This window comes from Delphinapterus leucas, chromosome 5 (assembly GCF_059928025.1).
Source record: "Delphinapterus leucas isolate spDelLeu-1000000601 "Yukka" chromosome 5, BTC_Dleu_Yukka2, whole genome shotgun sequence".
NCBI classification, from domain to species: domain Eukaryota; kingdom Metazoa; phylum Chordata; class Mammalia; order Artiodactyla; family Monodontidae; genus Delphinapterus; species Delphinapterus leucas.
In genome coordinates this window covers 91,218,533-91,245,642 of record NC_143133.1, presented here as the reverse complement: position 1 = coordinate 91,245,642, position 27,110 = coordinate 91,218,533, and the positions used below count along the sequence as shown (strand labels likewise).

At 42.6% G+C, this 27,110-nt stretch overlaps 1 protein-coding gene across 1 annotated transcript in view; it reads right to left on the bottom strand.

Annotated features, from left to right (window-relative positions):
* Positions 1 to 18,622, bottom strand: part of SHROOM3 (shroom family member 3) — a 163,444-nt gene extending 144,822 nt beyond the window's left edge. Inside the window, exon 1 of the mRNA XM_022599498.3 lies at positions 18,367 to 18,622. The gene's annotated coding sequence lies outside the window, so the exon portion shown is untranslated. The remainder of the gene's footprint in view (positions 1 to 18,366) is intronic.
* Between the last annotated feature and the right edge of the window lie 8,488 nt (positions 18,623 to 27,110).

Sequence of the window (27,110 nt, the reverse complement as noted above, 5' to 3'; positions counted from 1 at the left end):
CTTGAACTGGGCACTGCCCAGCGAGCAGCCAGAGGTAGTGTGATAAGGTGGAGAGAGACAATCCTGATAAAGGTTAGTGTTACTATTGGTTAACAGGGGGTGTATATAGATATATAGATAGACAGAGAGGGAATATGTGGCCTCCTGATTACTCACTTCCATGGATAACCAAAGGCTGGTGGTAACCTAATATCCATGATGGTTTTCAGTACTGAGGGTAAAAACAATTCATAGTTTCGTGAATTCGTCAACTTTGGTGTGTACTTCATGTCATTACACCCAAATCATTGCCCTATTCTGATGTAAAGCTGGCTACTTAAGGCCAGCCTTGAAACTCTATCCCTTATTAAGCATGAGGAAAAGCAGTTTTTTAAATCCACCCCTCACAGACACCAAGCCCTACAGTATTCTTGCAGAACCTGGCGCTTTGCGCTGGACTCCACAGCTCCAAAGCAAAAGCGTGGTGGTTCGTAGGCACTTCTAAACAGAAAATGTGGGGAAACCAGGATGGAGACGGGGGCTTTATTCGTCTTCAGATGTTGACATTCCCCAGATCCACCGCAACAAAAACAGAATTAAGATGCAAAAGGAATTCAGAACCTCCCTTTGCTACCCCAAGCCTGGGAATCTTTTCAAATTTAAATGAATATCTGTCAAACTAATTAAGAGAAGATGCAATGCTCTCAGTCTGTGCTCATTAGAGGACAACTTGCAGGTCATAAATTCCTCAGGCAGCGGGAGTGAATAGGTCTCTACACCCTTGCTCAATATTCCCGGCTTTGTTTATTTCCAGTTCAGCCTGTTCAACTTCTAGACCCAGAAAGACCACAAAACATGTCTTGAATCAAGTTTTAATTCGGTAAGACAGAAATGGATAAGATTATAATGAGATGTTGCAATTGGTGCTTTTAGTCAACAGAACTGGGGGAAATGACGAGTAATCATATTTATATCTGAGTGGCATCTTTTTCTTCCCAAGACATTTTATATTTATGAGCAGATTTCGAATCTCAAATGTTTCATACAAACACACACAGTTCCCACCCACCCCCCATTTTTGCAGATTCTGAAACTGAGACTCAGTAAGCTGATTTGGTAAAAGACATGCACATTGTGTCAGAGTCTGGGTAGAGTTTAACATTCCAAAACCACTCCCTGCATGCCCTGCCAGCATTTATTGGACTCTTGCCAGCTACCCAGTCCAATACCATGTATTTAATTTAATGTATATGTATGTAATTAATGATGGGGGTAACTCTGCAGGCAAAGATATTTACCCCCATTTTATAGATAAGAAAACCGAGGTTCAGAGCAGTTATCTTGCATCACACTGGTAATCAGCGAACTCAGTAGAAAGCATGACACTTTAAAATATTTGCTTATTTAAAATATATAGTATCGCGCTTTTGACAAATTCTTGGAAATCTGAAATGATAAAGAATGAGTCTGTATCTAAATTTTTATTATCAGAAAGAAATTTAACTGTAGCTTTTAGAATTTCCACCAAATGTCTTTAAAGATGCATTTAAGAAAACGAGGATTTTCCATCTATTTAAAGGCTATACCTTTTCCTTATTTTTTTCTGTGCTCTGGGATTTATGCCACTAAAAATACAATTTTCCCTTCTTCAGCAATTCCATTAGGCTTTCCCATTAGCGGAGTTGCACAGTGCCTCAACCACGTGGGCAGTTCTATTTGACCATTTCCTTATTATTTCTTCCTTTTGCTATGTATATCTTAAATCAGATTGTTATAATTTCTGCTTACCCAAGTTAGAGAGATGGGTTACACTTACTTGCTCTCTGACAGCATACTAATAGTTTAATGGGATACACAATAGCTAATGAGATACAGAATTTGAGGCTACAATGCCGGTCAAATTCAAATCTAATTTATGGTGTTCATTATTTTTCCAACACTTCTTAGAATTTTTATAATGAGAACTAGTCTCTCCCACTAACAGGCAATAAAATGGGCCTTCAAAAACCTCTTCTGAGCTGAATGTCACTGACACATTGTTGTTTCCTGGGTAAATCTCGGCTCTCCATCTCTCCACTCATGTTTGTAATTAAGGTTTACCCTGACGATGTCGTCCAGGCCATCACCTCCACGGCAGCGCCCACACTGCTGAAGTCAACATGAAACAGACCCAAGTTACCTTCGTACAGCGATCTCTCCACACGTAACCTCACACTGATGCTCTTAGCACCATGGGGACATTACTTTTACAGCCCACGTTTATGTTGTAGAAGAGGGTATTTAAATCCAAATCAGTTTACTGGCAAGGCCTTTTTAGCACTGAATCAAATGTGCATCTACTTTGCCCCTTGAGGAATTCAACCCAAAAGCCACATTACATTGATTTTGACATTTTAGAGACAAAATGTACCTGAGGCATCAACTAGTTCATATTTTTAATTTATAGATGAGTAAATCCTTAGCTTTACACATTCAAGTACTTCATCATTTATTTGAAATTCAATCTATAGAATGAATAGAATATAATTCTTAGATCTCTTATTTTGAAGGCAATATCACTTCTGTCTTATAAAACTTACAATTTTAGTGTTTCTACATCCTTATTCTTCTCCTTTCCCACTACTGCTTTTAGGTGGTTATGACTTCAAAAGTTTCAGACACTGTCCAACAATTACTAACATGAATCCTTGTAAAATAATGATTTCTAATATTTTCAGGGCATTCCTTAGATGGATGGTTCTTATTTTAACATTTTAAGAAGAAAACTTAGACTTCCAAGAGATCATTTTGAAAAGTGCCTTTGTTTGCTGGAATAACACACAGGCAACTTAGATACCACGCTAAAAGGGAGGTACATACCTAAATGATGTAGCTAAGCTCAAAAGCAATCACGTGTCTTTACTAAGGAGAGCAAATGAGATATGTTTCTAGGAAATGAATTGAAAAATCAAAGCTATGAAACCGTCTCCATCTATTTATGCACAACATTTTGATCCTATCCTGCTTTAGGGACAATAAATATAACATGTCAGCAACTTGGCATAAATGGAGCCAGAACATATTTGATATCAACATCCCTTACAGCACAATCATCCAAACCCCCAAGTATTACACAGGCTAAAAGAGTTGAAAGCATCCTCTTTGAAGGCAACCAGAAGCTCACATTCTAATCTGTGTCCCCTGTTGCCTGAAGACTAGGATACATTTGAGGCTTGGGAATCCAAGGTGCCGATCTTATTCCAATGTTTCACATGGTCAGACTGCATAGAAAGCCAGAGGATTTGGTGATAAACCAATAAATCTCTGTCCTGTTAGTTCCAAAGTATGTGTTTTTTAAAACATGACTGTCTCAAGGACCACCAGCTGATCAAGATTAGGTACATTTACACCACATTAGATTTAGGCAAGCTGCAATGGCCCCATCCATCGGTCTCCCAATTAGTACAAATGCAGAGTAATAGAATACAATGCAACAACGATAATGGGGACAATAAAGATAACTAACACTTATTGAGCACTTACTGTGTGCTAGTTACATGCATTGGCCCATTTAAGCCTTCTCTGAGGAAAATACTATCATCCTCATTTTGAAGATAAGGAAACTGAGGCAATGGGAGAGAAGTGATCTGTCCAAGGTTCCAGAGTCATAGAGTCAGTGACAGATCCAGGATCTGAATCCAAGCAGTGTGGCTCAAGAGGCTCCTCTCCAAACTCATGTCACACTTGCACAGTGAGCTCCACCGAAGAATCTGAAGATGTACTAGCGCTCATCACAGTGAAAAGTAATTTGTTTACCTGCAGGCCAGCCAAGAGGGATATCAACTTAAAAACCATTTCCTATCACTGACCGAGCTTATTACTGTAATTAAATTTACTTTTCCCAACTATTTACCAATCTCCCTCCACTAGTAAGCCTGGGCACTAGTGGGTGATCTTTCAAAGCAAAGCAAAAGCTTTCGACAGAGAACAAAAGCAGGAAAATTGACATAGGGCTGCAGCAGTCATTTAATCGTGAATTTATATAATTTTACAGCTTTTGATAAAGACAAATAAATGCATAGCAAAATGTGGATTAACTTTATACCTTGCAGGATAGAAATGCATAAAATCTGGGGGAAAAGCCCTTTGTCCAACTTTTTCTTTTTGAGATGATACGACTACCTATAGGACTTTGTAATTTTCTTTTAGGTATTCTAAGTCTCATTGAGGCTTTTTTCTATCATGAGCAGCACTTATCACGGGGGTTGTGTCGGAAAGTGCTCCATCAATAGTTTGTGAAATAAAGATAATCAAGGAGAACAGAGAAGAAAGAGCAAAAGGAAAGTTCTACGATTCCTCCCGGATGGCTTCACACTTGACAAGTATTGGAAAGGCCAACCTTCCCTTTCCCTGAAGAAGAGTGTTGAAACGTGAGGCATTTCCTCACCCAGGCTCTCTCTTCGGCTCCTTCCTCTATCACCACAGAACAGCTGTGTGTCCGCAGAGGGCTAAACGTCTCTAGTTGAAAAGTGGACACTTAGTCAATCTGGTGGTTGTTTTTTTTCCCACCCACAATCTCCCAAGCAACTGGCCTGATGATTTTCTTGGACTGAAGTGTCTGACAATTTGAGAGTTATGTAGAAAGAAGCCAACCCAGACTAAACCTGCAAGAACGGTTAGTAGTTGTTTCCCTATACAGACAGGAACTAAGTTCAATTCTCAGAAAGCAACTGGAAGGCTAATTTCTCACTGAAAAAGACAGTCCAGTATTGGATAATAATCACCTGGTGCTCCCAAGAGCCATTATTTAACTCGGGATCTCTCAACCTTGCACCACTTGGGCCAGATAGTTGTTTTTTGTGCGGGCTTCCTGGGCACCGTAGGACCTGAGCTCTCTCCACTTAAGAGCCAGCCAGTAGCAAAACCTCCCCAGCTGTGACAACCAAAACCGTCTCCAGACCTTGTTAAAGGTCCCCTGGGGGCAAACCACCTCCAGTTGAGAACGGATAATTTAGATGTTTAACTGTGACCGAATTTTCTCCCTTCTCTGTCATAGCAAACAAATTATGGATGGCTCATTGTAAACATTTTAAAAGCTTTTCTCTTTCTTTCTCAAAGGCATGATAGAGTTCAGCGTAGTATAAAGGACAGACTTTACGCTCTTCCTGGTCTCTGACTCTAATTCTCATGGTTGCTTCACAAGGATTCAGTGACAATCAAGAACAATAATAGCTCATGCTTAAATGTGTGTTTCTTATCCCAGGCACTTTAACAATGTGAATTCTCACCACTCCCCCTTTTACAGGTGAGACAGAAGCACGCTAGTTGTTTGGTTTCAGTTACAGGGCAGCATAAAACATTTTTAATTTGTGAAAGCATAAAATGGGGGCATTTACAAAAATATCACACCTATGGGCAATGAAAACTGGCATGGCTCTCAGTGACATTCCAGAGCAATGACTGTCACTGAGTATCTTATCAACACCGTTTCTTGATAAGGAAAGTTAAGCACACTTTGGGTGCAACTGGCTAATGAAATCACATGCTAGTAGTTAACAAGAAATATTCTTCACTGAATTATTAAATGTAATATATCAAATGTAGCTTCAGTGGTTGATTGTATCCTGGAAAAACATCTCAGTCACCGGAAAATCAAGAGTACCATAGTTCTCTGCCTTGTTTCCAGTGGTTTCTATAGTCTAATGGTACGCTTCTCTATCCCCAGCATGGTCAGCTTAACCTCCGAAGGCACCTCAGAAAGGAGCAGGCAGTCTATGGAACCTTCCCTCTGATTCACATAGCATGCACATTTTTCTCCTTGGGCCAACCCATCAAGAAGGCAACATTACATATATGCACCATCTAACGGATGGCAGCCCAAGGAGTAATCAAAGTCTGCAAAAGAAAATTGTATCTCTTCTTAATGTCTGAACACTGGCATTAATAACAACAACAACGGCCATTGATACCACCACCCGTGACCAGCATGCTACCTGTCAGGCCCGATGCCAAGCGCTTTGCTTTTCATTACCCCTTAACCCTCACACAACAGCTCTGTGAGCTGAGTCATATTTCTCCCATTTTACAGATGAGGTTCATAAAGGTAAGTATCCTGCCCAAAGTGATGGAAAATAATGACTTGGCATTCAAACCCAGGACCATTCAACTCCAAAGCCTGAGCTATTATCCCATCGTGACAAGCACAGGGAGACAGAAAGAACCCTGCTTGCATGTCCACTATCAGTAAACGAACAAAAAAAAAAAAACGCTTTCTCCAAAGGAATGGGGAAGGGGTTTATATCATTTTACTCTTGAAAGAATAAAGGTGAAGAACTAGCTGTCTGCGGCTGGGCATTACTACCTTGTAAAGACTGGTTATCCACAGCAGGAGGTTTTGCTGTACTTGAAAGGGGAAGTAACCATTTTCTTTAATATCAGCTGGCCATTCTCTGAACAGACACAGCTCAAGACCAGGGTGTTTTCCCTCTATCTCAAAAGCAACTATTAAAACCTTCCTTTTAATCTTTAACTACAGGCTTATATAAGGAACTTTTTACTGTTACTCAACAGTTAACACCTTAGTACATACTGTGTCAAAGTTCTCGGGTTTATCTGTCTTTTCTGGGAAGCCAGAACTTTCCGCTGAACTGCTGAAGTTAAAAACCGGGGAGTCATCCTAATCACCTCTTCCTCCCTCACCCAGAGAGCCAGCCTGTCATCAAGTCTACCTGTTCTACCTTCTAGATGTCCAATCCACCACTTCCCCCCCTTCGCCTGCCATAGCCTCGGTGCAGGCCTTCACTATTTCTCACCTGGACCAGTTGTTGCTCACTAGTTTCTGCTCCTCTAGACCTGCCATCTTCAAAACCACCCTCCAAAATGTAGCCAGAATGGTCTCTCCCAAACATAAATCTGACTTTGCCCCTGATCTACCTTTTTTTTTTTTAATTGAAGTATAGTTGACTTACAATATTTCAGGTACATAGCAAAGTGATTCAGTTTTGTGTGTGTGTGTGTGTATTCTTTTTCAGATTCTTTTCCAATATAGGTTATTATAAGATATTGAATATAGTTCCCTGTACTATATAGTAGGTCCTTGTTGTTTATCTATTTTATATATGGCGGTTTGTATCCACTAATCCCAAATTCTCAATTTATCCCTCCCCCAGCCTTTCCCCTTTGGTAACCATAAGTTTGTTTTCTATGTCTGTGAGTCTGTTTCCATTTTGTAAATAAGTTCATTTGTATCATTTTAGATTCCACACATGAGTGATATCATATGATATTTGTCTTTCTACTTACTTCACTCAGTATGATAATCTCTAGGTCCATCCATGTTGCTGCAAATGGCATTATTTCATCTACCCCGACCTGCCTTTTAAATTCTTCATTAGCTCCCCATCACCTTCAGGGTCCTGTTCAAACTTACGAGCATCCTCACGTATGTCCTCCAATCAAAAACTACCAAATATATTCAGACAGAGCTACCCCCAGCCCACTCGGCACCTTGTGTAAATTAGACAAAGGCACCGCCTAATCCGGGTGGGTGAAGGTGCTCCAGGGAGCAAAGCCTGGGCCGGATTTCAGCCCTGCTCCCACCCCATCTCTGCCCGTCCTCTATGTGGGTCACATGTGCACAGTCAGCCCTACAGCCTTGACTTAAGGTTCTCTTCAAGCACCTCTTAGTTTACTCTGTCTACAACACTTTTACCTACTAATCTCTCTACCCAGCTCCTATTCATCCTTATGAAAATCAAGACAATCCTCTTCCCTCAAGAAGCGTTCACCTATCCTATGCTACCAGAAAAACTTCGTCCTAATGTGCCTGTCCATTTCCCCCACTAGACGTTACATTCTGTGAAAGCAAGGACTCTGTCCCTATGAAGCCTAGCACAGTGCCTGGGAGACTGCAGACCAATAGTTGCTGAATGTCAAATGAACGACACCTCTTGCTTTCTTTGTCTTGTCACCATGTAAGACCCCAGCAGTTTGGAGATTAGGCCACAGGGGGGGTCTGCTTCCTCAGATTATGTAATCCCTACTCAAAAAACCAGATCTCACTTAGCAATCATTTCATTAACCCATGATTAAGAAGAACAAACATCTTAGATTTCAACTTCCTGGCCCCTCCTGTGAAGTTTGCTAATACAACTGTCATTGACTATTTCGTCTTACACCAGATTCTCTCCCTTCTTTTTTCATCTCCCCCTCCCAGACTTCTTCTACTTAACAAGAGCCATCCAGCTGGATGGTGGATGTGTGTGCCGGGGTGCATGGGGTAGAATTTGTGGTACTCTCTGCTTTCATTAGTGTTTGGATGTTTCCATAATTTTAAAAAAAGTGAAAATAAATATTTAAAAAAATAAAGAGTTAGCCACACTTACTGAACCACAGGCTCAACTTTTTGTATTTCTGCCTTTCTTGGGGTCTTCCCCATTGGTCCTTTATGGCTCTCCCAGTCAGTCCATCCCTGATGTCCACACTGACTTCATTTATGACTTTGCTCAGCTGTCCTACTCACTCCTTCCTCAAACCCCTCACTAATTCCCTCCGGATACAAATACAGAATTCTCTTCTCTATTCAAGTCAGGCCACAGGAAGCAGAGCCTCCAGACTTTTAAGTCCCTGTCAGAAGCACTTGTATATCTGAAATCTAGCTATATTACTTGTGAAAAATGTACTTTTCAATTGGGTGTGAGCCATTTCAGGAAGGACTGGACAGCTATCACACAGTTTTAGTCAGAGATGTTATTGTCTCCCTGTTCACAACTATTCTAAGGGAGCACGGCCCTGACCAAGCCCCAGCTGCAGAGGTGAGGCTGGACCAGCTCTTCCTTGGCTACAAGCAGAGTCATTCAGGTTGTTGCCCACGGAACGTGGAACTGGGGGCCAGGACCTGAGTTAATAAGGTGATGAAAGCTTGAGAGCCAGGAGGACACGTGGTGTAGGACCCATGGCTGCGTGGTGAACCAGTGCCACACACAAGTGGACGTGGGAGGACAGAAACCCAGAAGTTGGGGGAAACGCAGCAGACACAATTTTGTGGTTGTTATTGCAAATGATACAAGTGACATTGAACCTACAGAGAAATTTAAGCAAAAATGGGAATTTCTTGGGAAGGCCAAGAATGGAGATAGCCTCAGGGATTGAAAATATTTTCAGGTTCTCTCCCTCATCCTTATCTCTTTGGATGTGTGTGTGTGTGTGTGTGTGTGTGTGTGTGTGTCTGCCTGTGTCAGTTTCTATGTCTTTCTCTTTCTCTCTTTTTCATATACATACTTTTTTCTGCAGTAAACAGGACTCTTTCTTCAGTGAGTGTGTGTGTGTGTGTGTGTGTGTGTGTGTGTGTTGCGGTAGGATGGTGGATGGGGATGCAGAAAACAACCACGGAGCAGAGAACTTCAGTTTTATTTCATCCCATATTAGCCACTTCAAAAAAAAGAAAACTCTGTCTTCTCTTAGATTGTGTATAAAATCTCAGGGAGGAACTCTGATTTGCCTGGCTTGGACACATGCTTATCTAAGACAGGTCCTTATGATTGTTTATTCAATGGTTACTGTCCCCTTCTTCCTCACAAACAGAATTCTGATCCCACTGTGGCATCAGGTGGCTATGTACCCAGGAAGGTGGATCCTTCCACAGCCCCAAGAAATAAATCATCTTTCATCTACACCAATCATGGTACTCTGACCCCCCTGCTGGTTACTAGTCCAGGCATGGGTATAAGACAACTCTAGCTAACGGGCTCTGACCCAAAGGAAAGTTTGTAGGAGAGTTTTTGGAAAGTGTTGCTCATTCTTACTAAAATACACCAAAGTGGGACTCCTTCCTGCCTTTAGACAAAGTTGTTCGAAGACATGATGCCTGGAGTTGCAGCAGCCATCTTGTAATCATGAGCGACAAATCTGAAGATTAAAATCATCATGCAAAGGATGGTAGGATGGAAATAGATAAACCTGGAGCCTTGATGACATCACTATGCCATTCAATTAACCCTGGAACCACGTCCTTCAGGAAGCCAGTCTACAGGGAGAGTAATGGAACCAATGCTCAATGTCAACTGAAATGAGGGACTATGTAGTCCAAGGAGAAAGTGAATAGCTGCCTACTTGCTAAGGTTGGTGGTTCCGGACCTCTTACTATGTGTCAGGCAGTGTTCCAAGTGCTTTATATGTATTACCTCATTTAATCTACACAACAACCCAACAAAGTAGATACTTTCCTTATTCCCTACTTTTCACATGGGTAAAACAAGGTCCAGAAACATGGAGGAATTTATCCAAGGTCACAAACACAGCAATGCCAAGGTGGGAATTCACTCACACTTCTGACTCCTTCTGACTTAATCATTAGGTTAAACTTGGAAGTGTTCCTGGCTTGCTGCAGTTGGATTCCTCAAGCTTCCCTCCTACTCTTTCAAAGAACCCTCTTTTTATTTGAACTGGTCTGAGTTGGTTTACTTTTACTGCAACCAAATGTCCCCTCAGGCCCTGGCATTGGCCAAACTCAGGCTTCCTGTCTCAGTTCCTTAATAAACCTGTGAAGCTCAGTGTCCATTTGTTAAAGGCACTGAGTCCAAATCCCATTTTAAAATCCTGATTTGGTGGGATTCATGGTTCCCTGGTTCGCTCCTTCCCCAATTGTCATGTGGCCAGTGTTAGTCTGGGATCTTTTAGGGGTACTATTTCTAGTGTGATAGGACTTGTTAATTATATAGAATATTAATGAGCACTTAATAAGAGAGGAAGATGTTGACACTGCCCCATTATATCCTCACCTGTAATTTTACCTGGTTTTTAACTTTTCAAAGTTTTTGCATTGTGACATCCTGCATTCACATATATCTCTGTGGCTCTGTGAGATTAAGAAGGCATTTCTATGGCCTTACTACTGTTTATTCATGTCACACCCTTACTTCCTCATTCATTCAACAAATATTTGAGTATCTGCCCTGCCCCAGGCACTATGCTAGGTATGGGGTATCAACAGTTTTCATTCTTTTCCCTCACAGAGGGCAATAAAGTGTAATGATATGACAGATCATTTTTTCTCTAGATCAACAGGAGAGCTACCACAAATGAAATAAGTTCATAGGACTAGACACAGCAGTTTACGGGGACATCCTGCTGGCTGACTGCCTGGGTTCAAATTCCAGCTCTTTCACCCTATGACCTTGGATTAGTTACTGAACTGGTATCTCAATCGTTTAATAACCTGTTAAATTGGGATTAAAATTGTAGCCTTGTCAGTAGGCTTTTTAGGAGAGCGTTGTTATTAATCATTTAGAACGTAAATACATTCAAGTATTTGCTCAAAAGGAAAAGCGAGCTATAGTCCATTCCACCCACCGATCATGACTAAGCAACTTCACAGCAAGTAGTAGCAATACGACAACACGCTGATCTTGGAATCTGCTAACACGGAGCACAGCACAGTCAGTGTCGGGAGAATTGGGGCTCCAGGCACCAGGACCAGGGTCACCATTGCAGGAGGATGACCCATCTGACCACCCCCCTAAATGAAACAGAGCTTCTACAATCAGTTGTTTCTTGCTCTCAGAATCCCCAATTTAAGATGTCGGTTAAAGAAAATTTAAGGTGGGCTTTCCCTGAAGAATTTAGTTTTCCATAAGCATACCTTGGAAGAAAGTAGAACCACAAATCTGGAAGAGATCTTAGAAGCCAAGCTGTCGTCCAAATGTTTGATAACCCCTCTGCCCACTGGTTGCCCAGCCCCTACTGGAAGATTTCCATTGACGGGGGTGCACGCTTTTAGTTAGCCTTTCCCTTTATTGATAATCTCAGTTATCATCAAGCACTTCCTTTTGTTGTCCCCAGACCACTTTTCCTGGTTCTGGAGCAGGGATAAGATAACCCTGATTGTAAATGATGTCTTCAAATGCTTGGAGAAGAGCAAGCATTAAAGGATGCTTTAATCTCTCTCCTAGTTTCTGAGCTAGGCACTACTTGACATGAGTTCCTACCAAAATCCTTCAGGTTCAAAGGAGGAGACTCAGAGGGTGTCCAAGAAGATCATTTTGAAAGAGGGCTCTCGAAATACCCAGGAAAACCAATCTTGCTTCTGTGCTCAGGAGAGAAGGAGAAGACATGGATTCCTTGTTTTCATTATATCTGCAATAGATTCCTCCCCACCTGGGATCCTGTGGCCTGGAGAAGGGGATCCGTATCAAGACTCAAACATGAGTACATTGTGATAGCATGTGAATCCAGTGGAATTCAACAGGACTTTTATAGCTGAAACTTAAACCAAATGTATCAAAATACACCTGTCCCTAGAGAGTATGGACTTCATACTTTCCTAATAGAGACAATGGTGTAGCTTAAACAAGGCCAGTTTTTAAAAAGTAAGCTTTTCCCTTGTATGTTTGAAGATACAGAATTGGGACCTTCTTAGGTGATAGAATTGAATAGCTAAGGGGCCAAGGTTGGGAGTTTAATTCTCATATGAACAATCAGCTTTAATCAGAACAAAACCTTCTTCTGTATGCTCACATCGTCCTATCTTTAAATCCTAGGTAGTGGTAATAATAAAGAAATGAACAATGGCTAACAGTTATTTATAGAAGATTTTTTATGTGGAAGGCACTATACTAAAGGCTTCAAACAAATTATTTCATTTAAACTTTGCAACAGCTCTGCGAAGTAAGTTCTCTTAGGGTTCATTCAGAGTAAATGTCAAATGCCTTCCAATGGCCCAGAGGGCCCTGACCTTTGACCCCGCTGCACTCACCTGGCTCTTCCTCACACGTGCCACCTACACTGTCCCCAGGGCCTCTGCACTTGCTGTTCTCTCTGCTTCTAGCCTCTTCCCCAGCTTACCCCAAGGCTCAGTCTCCCACCTCCTTCAAATCTTACTGAGTCTTCCTTCATCACCTTCCTCAAGGGGCCTTCTCTCACCACCCTTTAGAAAATTGCAATATTCCCTGCTTTAGGTTTTTCCATAGCAGTTATCATTTTATAACCTACAACGCAATTGACTTATTTGGGGGTTTGTTATCTGTCTCCCTTGACCAGAGTGTATGCAAGGATTTTTGTCTACTTTTGTTCACAACCCTAAACCCAAGCACGTAGAAACACAGCTGGCATGCGGTAGGCACTCCATAAATACTTACTGGTTAAATTTTACACATAAGGAAATAGGGACCGAGAGGGTAAGTGGTCATGCTTTTCATAGAAAGACTTCATTAGGATCCCACGTTCCAGAAACCAAACTCGGAGTATACATACTTTTCCCAAGAGTTGGTGACATTATTTTTAACCATTGGGGGCAATACATTCATTCTGAATATTTCCAAGAAACACTAGCAATCAAAAATGTAGGGCTTCCCTGATGGCGCAGTGGTTGAGAGTCTGCCTGCCCATGCGGGGGACACGGGTTCGTGCCCCGGTCCGGGAAGATCCCACATGCCGCAGAGCGGCTGGGCCCGTGAGCCATGGCCGCTGAGCCTGCGCGTCCGGAGCCTGTGCTCCGCAACGGGAGATGCCACAACAGTGAGAGGCCCGCGTACCGCAAAAAAAAAAAAAAATTAAAAAAATGTAAAGATATATTCCACATGTGTACTATATTCAAGAATTATATACGTGTTGGAACAATCACTTGTCAGAATATTTTTTGACTCTACAGGAAAATTTTATTTGATAAGATTTGAGGATATATATTTTTATCCTCTTCAGTTTTTTAAATGAAAATATAAATATCTAAATATATAACAATTTGTGTGTGTCTGTATATGCGTATATATTCTCATGAAAACATTTCCCAGGAAGATGGGAAGATGTTTCCCAAGAACAGCAAGGAAGACAGCTTACAACGCTCCTTTATAGATGTCACTCAGATTCGAGGGCCATTTCCCCAGTTCCTTTTATGTGATTATATTTAACCTTCCTAATAATGCAGAAATCCAATTTGCACATGAGGAACTACGCTTTAACAGGTTGTGCGCCTGCCTAAAATAGCTCAGTATGGGGTAGAATTTAGAACAGAATACGATTCTTTTGTCTCCATCTAGAGTACCCATCCCTGTACTCTCAGCTGCTCGTTAGGCTTCAGGTGTTTACCATTTTACAGGATCTTCTATCCTGAGGAAGGAACTCAGTTACTATAAATGGCTAACTTAGTGCCCCATCAACTGAAAAATTAAAAGATACAAATATTATTAATACTTGGCCTCTCTCTTTTTCCGAGGTCTGCTCTTACACAGATTTGAGCGACTCACAGTGGAGCCCGTACATCGTCACAGTAAAAGCAACGTCTTTGTCTGAAGTTCATTTCACTAACTAAACATCCAGGTTTCTAAAGCTCACATTATTACAGAGGGAAAAAGAAGGCAGCTGCTGACAGGATCACTAAGAGCAACAAATACCAGGAAAATCTCAAAACTCTGACCACTTTTTTCTTAACCAGAATTCTGCCAGTGATTTCTCCACAGCTTTGGAAACTTGTTTTCACCTCTACCCTTTTCCAAAAGAGAATTCTACCCCAGGGGGAAAAAAAAATTAAGACCTCAAACCATGTTACAAATTGCTCATTTAAAGAACAGGAATTAAGGATGTGGGGGGCTTTTCTTCCTTAAAAGCTCATCACTCTGTAGAAAGAATCCGAACCCTGTCCTGATTCTCCCTGAGCAGTGGAGCAGTTTTTGGTTTTGTGTTAGTTAATTTTAATTAAAAAAAAAAAAAAAGGCACCATTCTTGAGAAGCTGTTGCTATGAGACTTCCTGGGCCTCAACAGATGGCCACAGAGCAGTTCTCAGCCCCAGCTCCGGGCTCTGAAGCCCTCCACTCAGGCATACCATTAACATTCCTGAAATACTTTCGGAGGCGAATGCGGGCCAGCCGCCTTCAGACTAGCTCACCCGCAGCTCCTGGCCTGGCCTCCCTGGCCATGGGGCCCGGGTTGAGATTTGTTATAAGTGAATGATCAGGCCTCTCTAGGAAAAGGCCATAGCACAGATGTTGCCTCCTCCTCAGATGAGGCTTTGGACAAACTTTACCAACACACCCCTGGGGTTTTGAGTCCTTCTGGTGAGCGGGGTGGGGGTGGGGCGCACGTGTGTGTGCAGACATACAAACACGTGCACACACACACACACACACACACACGTGCACACGCAATCCATACCCAATTCATTTCATTGTCTGTAAGCCTCTGAGCCCTTCCTGTTACAGTGATCCAGTTGAGAGCAGCAGAGTTTTGGACTGAAGCCTTTTTAGTGCCCAGAGTTGCTGAGGAAGAAGTTTAAGAATTCCTGATTTCTCTTTTGACAGGAAGATGGAAAAGAAAGGAGAAAAGCAAGGCATGTCAGATTCTACTTTCTCACTAACTTCTTGATGCTGTTGGACAAATCATTCCACATCATCACTTCTCTCCCTCTTCCAGACTGGGATAATGATACTGACCTACACGCATCAGATAGAGGAATTGATGAACCATGAGTAAGAAACAACTGTGAAATCACTGCATAAATATCAGGTTCACAGGACCAGTCTCCAGTGCTGCCAGGGAAAAGATAAGGGAGGAACTTGGAGACGGGCACATTGGGGTCTAACTGCAGGGACCACCACCCCTGGAGGGCTGGTCCGGATTGCTGACCACGGGGATTTGGTGGAAAAGGTCTACCGGCAGCTTTATCGGTCACTAAGGAGCTTTGGGACTTGGAAATAAAACAAGTGATTCTAAACAGCCATAGCTTTTCAAGGTGGGGCTCATTTAAATTCCATCCCCTGAGTTGTCTCTGCAAAACCAGGCCCAGTGTGTACAAGCAAAGTCCTACTTAAGTGTCTGACGCCAGAACTCACTGGATCACTTGACAGGCCATCAGAGCAATCCTACCAGTTTCAGTTCACAGACGTGCATCTGTGCTTTTCTCCCCACGATATCAGATGATAGGTCACTGCCACCATCATTTGACGTTTGTTTTTTAATCCAATCTGTGCAACTAGAAGCAAAATGACTTGAGACTACTTAGGTTCCTGCCTTCTAAAATCACCCATTTGTTCTGACGTAAAACTTCCCTCCCTTCTCCCAAATACGAACATTAGGGTTGCTGGAAGCAATTAAAACCCCAAATAAAACAAAACATGCCTTTTAGAGGTGTGGCCTAACAAGGAGTGCCCACTTTTTCCTACTAACCAGGGACATTTTAATGAAGCTATCTATAGTGTGGGGATGAGGAAGCTGCCTCCTTTTCCATTTGTCTAGGGCTACGAAGCACATCCAGCAAAGGGACATTTTGCCCAGTTGTTCAGCTTCTGAGCTCACAGCACCCCTACCCTCCATCCACCAGTCAGAAAAGTCTGGGGCAAAGGCTGGAATCTGTCTTGAGGGAGGAGAAAAGAGAGGGAGAGGTAAGGGGAGGGCAGTGTCTGACGTGCACGGCTTCATTTGCATAGCTGACCCTTCCAAGCAGAGCCAATGGGGCACACACTGTGCGTCTGGGAGGGCAAGGCTGAGTGCGCTCTATTGTGTCCCATTGTGTGCTACCCACGACACCAGGGGGACCGCCACCACGCCTGCCGCGGACGAGGGAGCCTGGCAGGCATTCCACGGTTCCAGAAAGGAGACACTGGGGAAAAAAATAAATATAAGATACTTATCCCCCTGTCTCAGTCTAACTCTAATGATACTGTTCTCGGGATGAAATGTGTGTGTGCGCACGCGTGTATTAGTTATTAACAATTGTGTTAAATTACACATTTGTGGGTCCCCTTGTACTCTGCAGATAGGTACGGGGTTTTCTACACTCAATATGAAATGTGCGGTTGTTGTGACTTTATTTCCTTTTTAACTAGAGATAGAGGTTTTTCAACTAGTTCTCTCTTCCTTTCTGTACCTTTTTAGGACACTGAGGTTTTTATGGATGGTGATTTTTTTTCTAAGATAGTGATTAGGGCTGAGATGGAATTTATCCCTTCATATATAACAATGACTTATCCTTAACCCAGGAAATCATCTTTGATTTATACACTCTCTAGGTTGTAATTCATAAGCAAAGGTAGAATTTTGAAATTTAAATCAATGCTAGATATTCAATATTTATTTAGCTTTCCAACATTCATTTCTCCTTTAACTCCCTCAACATTTATAAATTCACTTAGTATCTACCTACCAATGGATCTAATTTTTCAATTATCGCCAGCCATCTGTGCTATTTGCACACACATTATATTTTAAATGATTTCTGTAGACTTGTGTGATGATCACATTTCACCCCATGGGCAATGTCATTTCTGATGCTTCCATTCATCAGAGCAGTCATTTTTACTATTTATATTTAGTATTTTTAATACATTGATCTTATTACAGGAAAATGTCTTTATAAACAAGAGTTAGTTCACAGCTGAGAAAGATGGAGATTTCCAACTGGCTATAAATAATGGAAGAAAAAAACATATTTCGGGATGCTTAACATAGATCGCGAGCATGTGGTTTCTGAATGCTTATCCCTGTTTTTCACCATCTCTGTCTGTTCTATTACTGTTTACTACTTAAATAGAATCATTCAGAATCGGGGAACACCTTCCTACTATCTTTGGAATACGGTGGGAAAAGGAGTCTCAGAACGTCTTTGGATTTAGAAATGGACCTTAACCCATTTAGAGAAAGTTTTCATTAAAAAAATTAAAATCGTTTCCTCCCTGTCAGGACAAACAGGCAAGAGTGTTAGCATTAGTCTGAACCACTAGTCTTTCTACCAACCTTGGATTACTGAACCCTAGAATGAAAGTATGCTCACAGCAATCCAACAGGAGGTCCCCAAAGTGTTCGTCAATCCACTCAAAAGTACATAAAATGAAATCAGAGTAGAGGTTAAGCTGAATCGGAATCGTGGCTTAATATTCCTAAGAATCTCACTGTTGCTCAGATAGGTGCTTCCATCGAGGATCGGACTTTCTCTGGAACGTAAGCGTGGAGGAAAGTGAGCCGGGCAGTACAGTCAAACCCCTGCTGCTGACTCCCCCTTGCTGAGCAAACCTCAAAAAGAAAAACTGCTTTCCCATCACACGAGCAAAAACTTAAAGATAGCTTTAAAAATAAGCCGTAATTAGAATTAGTAAATCCATGGTTGGAAGGAGCCTATGGCCCAGCATATATATTTGTTGGCCTCGATGAAAAGTTTCTTTTCATCACTCGAGCTTCTCATCAAATAGGAAGGAGTGCACAGTGATTTGTCAAGTACCCCTCTCTCCATGTACATCTTTATTTCTGCCTTGGTGTCATTTTGCCGGCACATCTGACAGCCGAATCACTTAGGAATTTCATCATAAAGGCCTAAACTAAAATAACTTCCTTGCCTCTCTTTAGTTTACCTTCCTGATACTGGCGTTTCTGTCGAGGTATACATAGAAATCATGTCGAGAAATACACCTGGTTTCAAAAGGACTTACCTTAAGGAAGTCTAAGCCGGCATTTCCACTGACCTCAGCTATCTGTTGGACAACTCTGTCCAGCATGACACTGGGCCAAGCCGGCCGCCGAGGGGCCTCAGTGGCTTGGGGCAGGTGGCACAGAGGCACGATTCCGGCCCGGAAAGAATCCCCGGGAAGCAGCCCCGGAAGGCGAGGGCTAAGACACAGGTGTCAGACACCACCCAGGCACCTCCGCTCCGAACCTGCAGTCAGACGGCTGCCCTGATTAGCCAAGTACAAAAGGCAGTTCAGATTACTGCCCTCCTCCCAACCAATCGCCGGCCGGCCGGCCTGACAGCAGCGGGCCCCCTGATGGAAGGGGAAGTACACGCGGCCAGAACCCGAGAGTGGCCGTGGGCACACAGCCCCGTGCGCTCTGCAGAAGCTGCTTGTCAGCCTGTTGCAAGCAGAGCCCGTGGCAACGGGTAAGCCCTCTCCTGCCAAAGGTCGCTCTAGGGTCCTTTGACTCACAAAAACTCGATGCACCGTGATGACGGTTACATCGAAGCGGAGGACAACAGAATGAATGGCGCTGGCGGCTTCACTCATAGGGCTCCCCTGCCTGCTCGTCCTCCCTCCCCTTGTTGGTCCCCCCTAGGGCTTCTGTGCAGCTGAATAAGTTCAATTTTTAATTAGCTATGGTTTTTGCAAGCAACAGTTTCTCACAGAAACTAGGAGGAGGGGAGGGAGACTCAAAAAGGACAATCTTTCTACAGTCATTGTTTCCAGCGATCACGTTCAATATTATAACCACCCCCGCAGACACAAACATTTATAAAAGTAGTGCTTGTAAAAAAACAAAACAACAACAAGACACTGCATTTGAAAATTCAGCCCAGTGGAGTGCCACGCAGCTCACCTTTGCGCATGGAATCCTGACAGGTTTCCTGAACTGCGACTGTGTTAAAGGAATTTCACTTACAACTATATCATCTGAGCCTCTGAAACGGCAGGCCTTTGCAGCTGTGTGGAGAAGCAGTGCTTTCTTCAAGTTTTGGTATTTGCCCCAGACTGTAGGGGTCAGCTTAACAGTAACCACAGACACACACACACAGAGAAAAGCAATAGGGCACACAGAAAGAAAGCAACTCCAAGTGTGTCTCAATTCGTGGGTATGCGAATGCATTTTCATTAGTTTACGGCTGCCACGGTGGGAAAAAAACAGATCACGGGATCCACGCATAATCTGTAAACCTCCTTGCTATAGAAGCTTTAAAAGACTTCCAGATTAATTTTTTAAGATGTGGAAAGAAGGAAAGGGAGCACGTACACACACACACACACACACACACACACACACACACTGCAAAATTCTGACATCACAGGGGGCATTATACTCTAAACACTGTAGTAATTTCCATTCCAGACACCAAGAAAGTCTGAAGCATCCTTGAGGAGGTTAGTACATTTCAAAGGTGAAACTAATTGTATTTAGAGATTGTCCCTGTGTTGACTAGCAACGCTGTCTCTCCAGAATGCTCCCCTTGAATTCCAGAGCTATCTCTATGCCTATAATATGAAATCTAAGGAAACACGATTGAGGCAAGTGTGGGATAGGAACAGTGGTGGTCGGGGCGGGCAGAGAACCCTCTTTCAAAAGAGGAACCTCCACTGGATCTTGCACCCTGGATGCATTCTATCAGAAGTAGCCTTCTTTCCTTGAGGAAGGCAAAATTCTTGTCCCAGCTTTGTGTTTTCCTCTCCCACCCTATCGCCTTCCCACACACCACAACCGAGTTGCGTGTCCTTCCATCACAGGCTACTCCCACCAAACCAGAGTTCAAGGGCAGCCGGGCCACAAAATTCATTTTGAATGTGTCAGATTTAACAACCTCCTGCTGCTGACCAGAAGCTGGTTTCCACAGTGCACAGTGACAAATGGTTCTGCTTGATATCTGGTTATCACAACCAGCCATCTAGTATGGGAATGCCATTCCTTCAACCAGCGGGACATGACCACCGGTTTAAAGGAGCCAGGCGTCTACCCCCTCTTCATTTCACCAGTCATTTCCTAGTCCAGCCCTGTGCAATCTAAGCTCGCTTCATATCTACTCCCGTCCGAGCTCCCTATGACAACATCCTCAAGGGATTAGTGGCTCCAGGAACTATGTCACTGTGTATGTTCTCATGGGTGCTATGTTACATTAGAAGAAAAGATATCTTTATGTGGTTCTTCAGAGAAACTAAAATGAGCAGGCAGGTATAGAAAAAAAATTGTATTGAAGCAATCAAATCACCTGTCCTTTCACAAATTATGAGATGAATAAGAAAGTCATTGTTAATGTTTACAAAGAGTGAATGCCTATGTAGTATTAGATTGAACCACATGAAATTGTCAATATTTTGACAATTTTTGGTCGACTACAATAGCAAGTTCATGTGATTCAACCTGTAGCTGAACTAGTTATCTACTACACAAATACTAATTAACTATGTGTTAATACGTAGTTACTATGTTACATTCTCTAATCGCCACAATTCTATAAGGTAAATACTATAATTATTGTTACAACTTTAGAGCTGAGGAAAGGGAGGCTTGGGGAGTCTGAGGAATGTGTTGAACACCTCACAGCTAGCAAGCATCGGAGGGGGGGATTCCCAAGCTGGCAATCTGACCCCAGAGCCCATGCTTTGAACCACTGCCCTCTACGAAGGATAATTTGAATTCTGACTTTGGCATTCACTAGCTTTGTGACCCTGAGCTGATAACTAAATTTCTCCAAGCCTCAGTTTTCTCTCCTCTGAAATGGGACTGATAATAGAACCTATCTGATGTGAGGACAGAACATGATGACGTAAGCAAAGCACTTAGCACAGTGCCCGGCCCAGGGAAAGACCTCAACTGTTACCTCATAGTGGTGGTATCGGCACAGTCACGCTGCCACCTTCACCAGGACCTCAAGTGACATCCCACGGCGTGTCCCCATCACCCTTTGGTAGTGCAGTGGCCACGCATGGGCGGAAGGACAGTGAAGCCTGGGTACTTAAGTCGGGAAGCACTGCCCTTCAGAGTCAGCAATGGTTACTTTGGCGCATGGAAAGTTCTTCACACTGGAATGTGCAGCACCCCGCAACCGCTTCATGTGGAAGAGAGACTCTCCTCACCATGCTGCCCCCCAAACCCTGCCCTCAGCCCCATCTTCTATTTCCTGCTCGCTCTACTTCAGATTTCTACTAAGAATCTGGAACACTTTCACCGACACCTTAGATTTCTCGTTTATTACCTCCTAGCTTCTTTGGCCATCAGCTGTAGATGGTTAGGCAATCCATGTTTGAAGTAGCACTGATGACCTAATCTGGAAGCAGAGCTGTGGAACCCACAGTGCTGGCCCAGGAGGTGGTGGGCCAGGCTTCTTTCTGATTCTGCCACTGACCTGCTAAGTGACTGTGAACGAGTCACTTATAGTCTCTGGGCTCAAGTCCTCACTAATCTAGAACATCACTAAATTTCTTCCCAGTACTAATATCTGTGGTGAAGAGAAAAAAAAAGAATATACTAGATGAGCTTTTGAAGAAATGTGGAGTTTTTCTTTTTCCTTTTCTCTAAAAGCTAGTAGCGCATCTACTCAGGCACATCCTGTTTCCTTCTGATTACCTTTTAAACACCCACAGGCAGGAGAGTTTTATTTTACTCTGTTGATAAACTGCAGACCAAGATAGATGGCCTTGATTTCAGAACACCGGACTTCCATGGTATTTGTCCTTAATGATTTGCACATGTCCTTGTAGGGTGCTTGTTTGTGGTTAGAGATGGGGGTCTATGGAGAGAAAGCCTCACTAAATAATGAAGAAAATGTGGTTCCCTTACTTACTTTCAATTTCTTTGTGTCTGTGTCTGTGCATAACAGTTACACTGTTCTCCAGCAGTTGTAAGTTAGACGTCCACTGTGTAAGGTAGACTTGGATGCCTGTAGAGCAGGGGTCCCCAACCCCCAGCCCGGTTCCTAACCGGGCCCCACAGCAGGAGGTGAGTGGAGGGCGAGCAGCGAAGTCTGGCGCTTCCCATCGCTCCCCCTCGCCCGCATTAGTGCCTGAACCATCCTGCCCACTACCACCACCCTGGTCCGTGGAAAAATTGTCTTCCACAAAACCAGTCTCTGGTGCCAAAAAGGTTGGGGACCGCTGCTTTAGGGCACTTACTTGCCTGTATTTTTATGGCACACTCCAGAAGCTCGAAGTACTTTCACAGAGTATGTTTTTTAAAATTAAACGTTTGTCTTCAATATCCTGTGATAATCCATAATGGAAAAGAATATTAAAAAAGAATGTATACGGACTTCTCTGGTGGCGCAGTGGTTAAGAATCCACCTGCCAATGCAGGGGACACGGGTTTGAGCCCTGGTCCGGGAAGATCCCACATGCAGCAGAGCAACTAAGCCCGTGTGCCACAACTACTGAGCCTCTGCTCTAGAGCCCACGAGCCACAACTACTGAGCCCATGAGCCACAACTACTGAGCCTGCGAGCCACAACTACTGAGCCCAAGTGCCACAACTACTGAAGCCCGCGTGCCTGGAGCCTGTGCTCCGCAACAAGAGAAGCCACCGCGATGAGATGCCTGTGCACCGCAACAAAGAGTAGCCCCCGCTCGCCGCAACTAGAGAAAGCTCGCGCGCAGCAATGAAGACTCAATGCAGCCAAAAATAAATAGATAAATAAATTTATATTAAAAAAAGACTGTATACATACGTATAACTGAATCACTTTTCTGTACAGCAGAAATTAACACAACATTGTAAATCAACTACACTTCAATAAAAATAAATAAATAAATAATATAGGCACTTCCTATATCCCCCCCACAAAAAAGTTGGTCCTCAATACTCCCAGGAGGAATTAAAAGAATTTTATGAATGGAGGAGATGAAACAGCCTCTTGGCCTCTGATCTACTTTCTTTCCATAGAGCACTCACCACCTTCTAACATACTGGATAATTTACATATGTATTACGTTCATTATTCATTTCCTCTCCTCACAAGGATGTCGACTCCAAGAGGACAGAGATGTTTCAGACTATGGCTGAGTCCCAAGCACCTAGAGCAATGACTGGCCATATATTAGATGCTCAATAAATAAATTAAACTTTATAAAATCATGTAAATGATTCAGGTAGAACTGTACCCTACACATCTCACTTTTAGAAATCATACTGTGTCATCAAAAATAAGAGGTATTGTACAAAAGATCACACTGGCAAGGGTAGTGATAATGACCGAGGTGATGATAAACAAACATGTGGGTTCAGTAGTTTAGCCCAACTCTGCAAATTCCCACATAGAGGTTCCAGGCTGAAAGAAAACTGGGCAGTGAGCCTAGAGAAAAACAATAAGCTCAGGTTCTCTTTTCTAGTCCATTTTCCTTCAATTTCATGGGAAATTGTATTTGGTAGAGAACTCCAAGTGTGTCTAAAGGAGTCAGATCCTTGAGGACACTCCAAGGAAAGTGGAGACAGAGCAGTTGAGCCATGCTCACTTTGTACTCAAGGGAACATTTTTTTAATCCCAGTCTGAGCACACGTTGACATCAAGGTTGATAAGTAATGCCTGTAGTCCTCTGAGTGTCATAAAAGATGTCAGCTAAGTCCAAAGTATTATTACACAATACCTTTCCTGTATAATCATTGCAGGACATAAAGCATTTATGATACACCTGAAAGCGTGATACGTTCTCATTGCTAACACTGCTGACGACACTCACAGTCCTTCAGTTTAATCCTGCTCGTATTATGCCGTCCCTGACCACAGAGACCAACAGGCCTAAAGTAATCACATCACTCTTGTTCTTTTTCTCTCTTTACACTCTCTAATTCTTTGGGGAAACCAAGGGATTTCTTCAGAAGAATGTTAGTGGCCAGAAGGTGGCAAATAAAGGCATGAGGTTCAGTCATCCCTTCAAAGTCCCAACATCCCCAGTGGGGAACCCCAAGTTACCATTTAGTGCGAAGAATAACAGGTAGAGGAATTACGTTTGGGTTCACCTTTTACCCTCGGGGATGAAAAAAAAAACTCTGGAGAAGAAGCATTGCGGAACACAAACTACAGTATCCTTAATGCCTCATTTCAATCTCTAGGAGAACTACACAGCTGATATAAAAAATGAGTAAGGTGTGACGGTAACAACAAATACCAGTTACATTTATAGACATATTTGTATTTAGTTTCTTAGCAGGTGCTTACTGTATCAGGGAGGATACCAAGTACTTTACATATTTTAACTCTTCCAACAGCTCAACTAGGGAGGTACTATTATTACACCTACTTCACAGGTGAAGAATCTCAGGCACAGAGAGATTAAAAACTTGCCTGAGATCACAAAATTAGCAAGTGGTGGTAACAGGATTTGAACCTGGGCAGTCAGATTTCAAAAAATACGCTTTTTTTAAAAAAATTAATTTATTTATTTTTGGCTGCGTCGGGTCTTAGTTGCAGGTGAGGGCTTCTCTCCAGTTGTGTGCAGGCTCAGTAGTTGCAGTCTGCGGGCTTAGTTGCCCCGAGGCATGTAGGATCTTAGTTCCCTGACCAGGGAGCCCACTGGACCACCAGGGAAGTTCCGCAAAGAATATGCCCTTAAACACTACTGTCCATGCCAGACCTGCTGTGACTTAGAAATGCGTTGTGTATGGCATGTACAATGTTGAGGTATTTTTCCAGCTGGCAGACTTTTCCTTAGGGAGAATATGCCACACAGCCCCCAGCCACATATCAGCTGATTAGATCAGTTGAATGGCGCCAGCCAGCAGTAAGGAGAGAGGTTGTCAAGCAATTAGCCTGATGATAATTTGGTATAATAAAACCTGCTTCAAATCATAAATTTAAATGGACAGTGTGGAGAACATTCTTCCTTTTGCTTTCCTAACCCTCCATCTTGTCTACAGTTGAAAAAGGCAGTTTGAATCATAGTGGGGCTAGCAAACACACGTTCCTTGAAAAGAAATGTGACAGGAGACCCACACAGACAGGCAGTCAGCCCATTATGTGGAATTTTCACCCAGTCAGCAAACATTTCATGAGTGCTTTTGCTATGGTGGGCACTGGAGAGATCAAAGAGGGTAAGACACAGCGATTTCCTGCCCCAGTTTAGTGTTGGAAATGGCCAACCATCCCTCTACTGGAAAAGACTCAGTCTGGACAACTGGTTGGAGATGAAAAAAGATAACTGGGCAACCAGTGTTTGAGCTACCGGGCTGGGAAACTCAAATGCCAACTGGGCCAGGCAGGCAGGGTCGTTGGGCAGAGTGGCAGGTGTCAGAGCATAGGAAGCACCAGCGCCCCAAAGTAAACGGGAGGGGGTACACCTCACCTGATGTGGGTATATCCGGCTCCAACCCACTGCTGTCATATCGTCTGATTTTTCCAGAAGCCGGATTCTTGTGTCAAACTCCCACATTTTTAGCGAGGATTAAACAAATGTTTGCAGGCCAAATGCTTCTAGATCAAACAAATGTCTGCAGGCTAAATACTTGTGAGATGTAGTTTTCAAATTCTGTTTTAAAGTTCAATCAAAGAACTTTATCAAATTCACTGAGTCGACTAGCTTTAATAGTGGATTTGGTATATGTTGACCTTCAGATCCTTATGTACACCTAGTTTAGATCATTTTAAATTTTTTATTGACGTAACATACACAGAGTGTATCAGGTGTGCTTATCTTATGTAAACAGCAAAAATGATATAGACTATTTCCAGCATCCTCGTGAGGCTTCTTCCAGACTTTTCCAGCCTATTCCAGACTCCCTGCCCTGACTTTTGACCTCCATCATCAATTAGCTTTGCCTGTTGTTGCCTAGTTCAAATCTTAATCTCAAGAAATTGATACCGGATGTAGTTGCTTCAGATCTGAAAGAAATAAAACTGGGTTTAAACAAATAAAGGTACAACCAAAAAAGAATCCCGGTAAACCCAACACCATGATGGAGCCACACACTTAGCCCAGTGCTTTTCAAGTTCTGATGCTTCTGACTTACATGCACCTTTGCTTTCCGAAAACTATCATTTCCTGTGCGAATAATATAGGCCAACTATGTACTTGTCACTCTGCATAGAGTATCTCATTCAAGCATCACAAAACCTCTCTGAGATACAAATTTAGATAAAATGTATTCCAACCGTACAGCTAAAGAAAACCTGACCGTGGTAGGTATGCAGCTGGATCCACACAGCCAACTTGTACAACGTTTAGGTTCAAAGAAAGGGCTATTACAAAGCCCAGGTACTTTTCCACTGGACCACACGGCCTACCCATAAAATTACCAAATGGTGTGTTTTCTTAACTCTTCCACAAGAATATGATAAATTTCAATTCTTAACCAGGAACATAATGAACCTTACTGGATTTAGCATCTGACTAGGAGTTCATGCTTCACTTTATAAGGATTGGTGGTGGTGGTTTGAAAGCTGACCTTTATTATCTAGGTACTTTTATTTTTTAAACAACTTAATGAGAATATATATATATGTATATATATATAAATTTATACACACATATATATAAATATATCTGGGAGGGAGGGAGACGCAAGAGGGAGGAGATATGGGAACATATGTATATGTATAGCTGATTCACTTTGTTATAAAGCAGAAACTAGCACACCATTGTAAAGCAATTATACTCCAATAAAGATGTAAAAAAATTAAAAAAAGTATATATAGATGAATCACTTTGCTGTACACCTGAAACTAACACAACATTGTAATTCAACTATATTAAAAAAAGACACACAATTG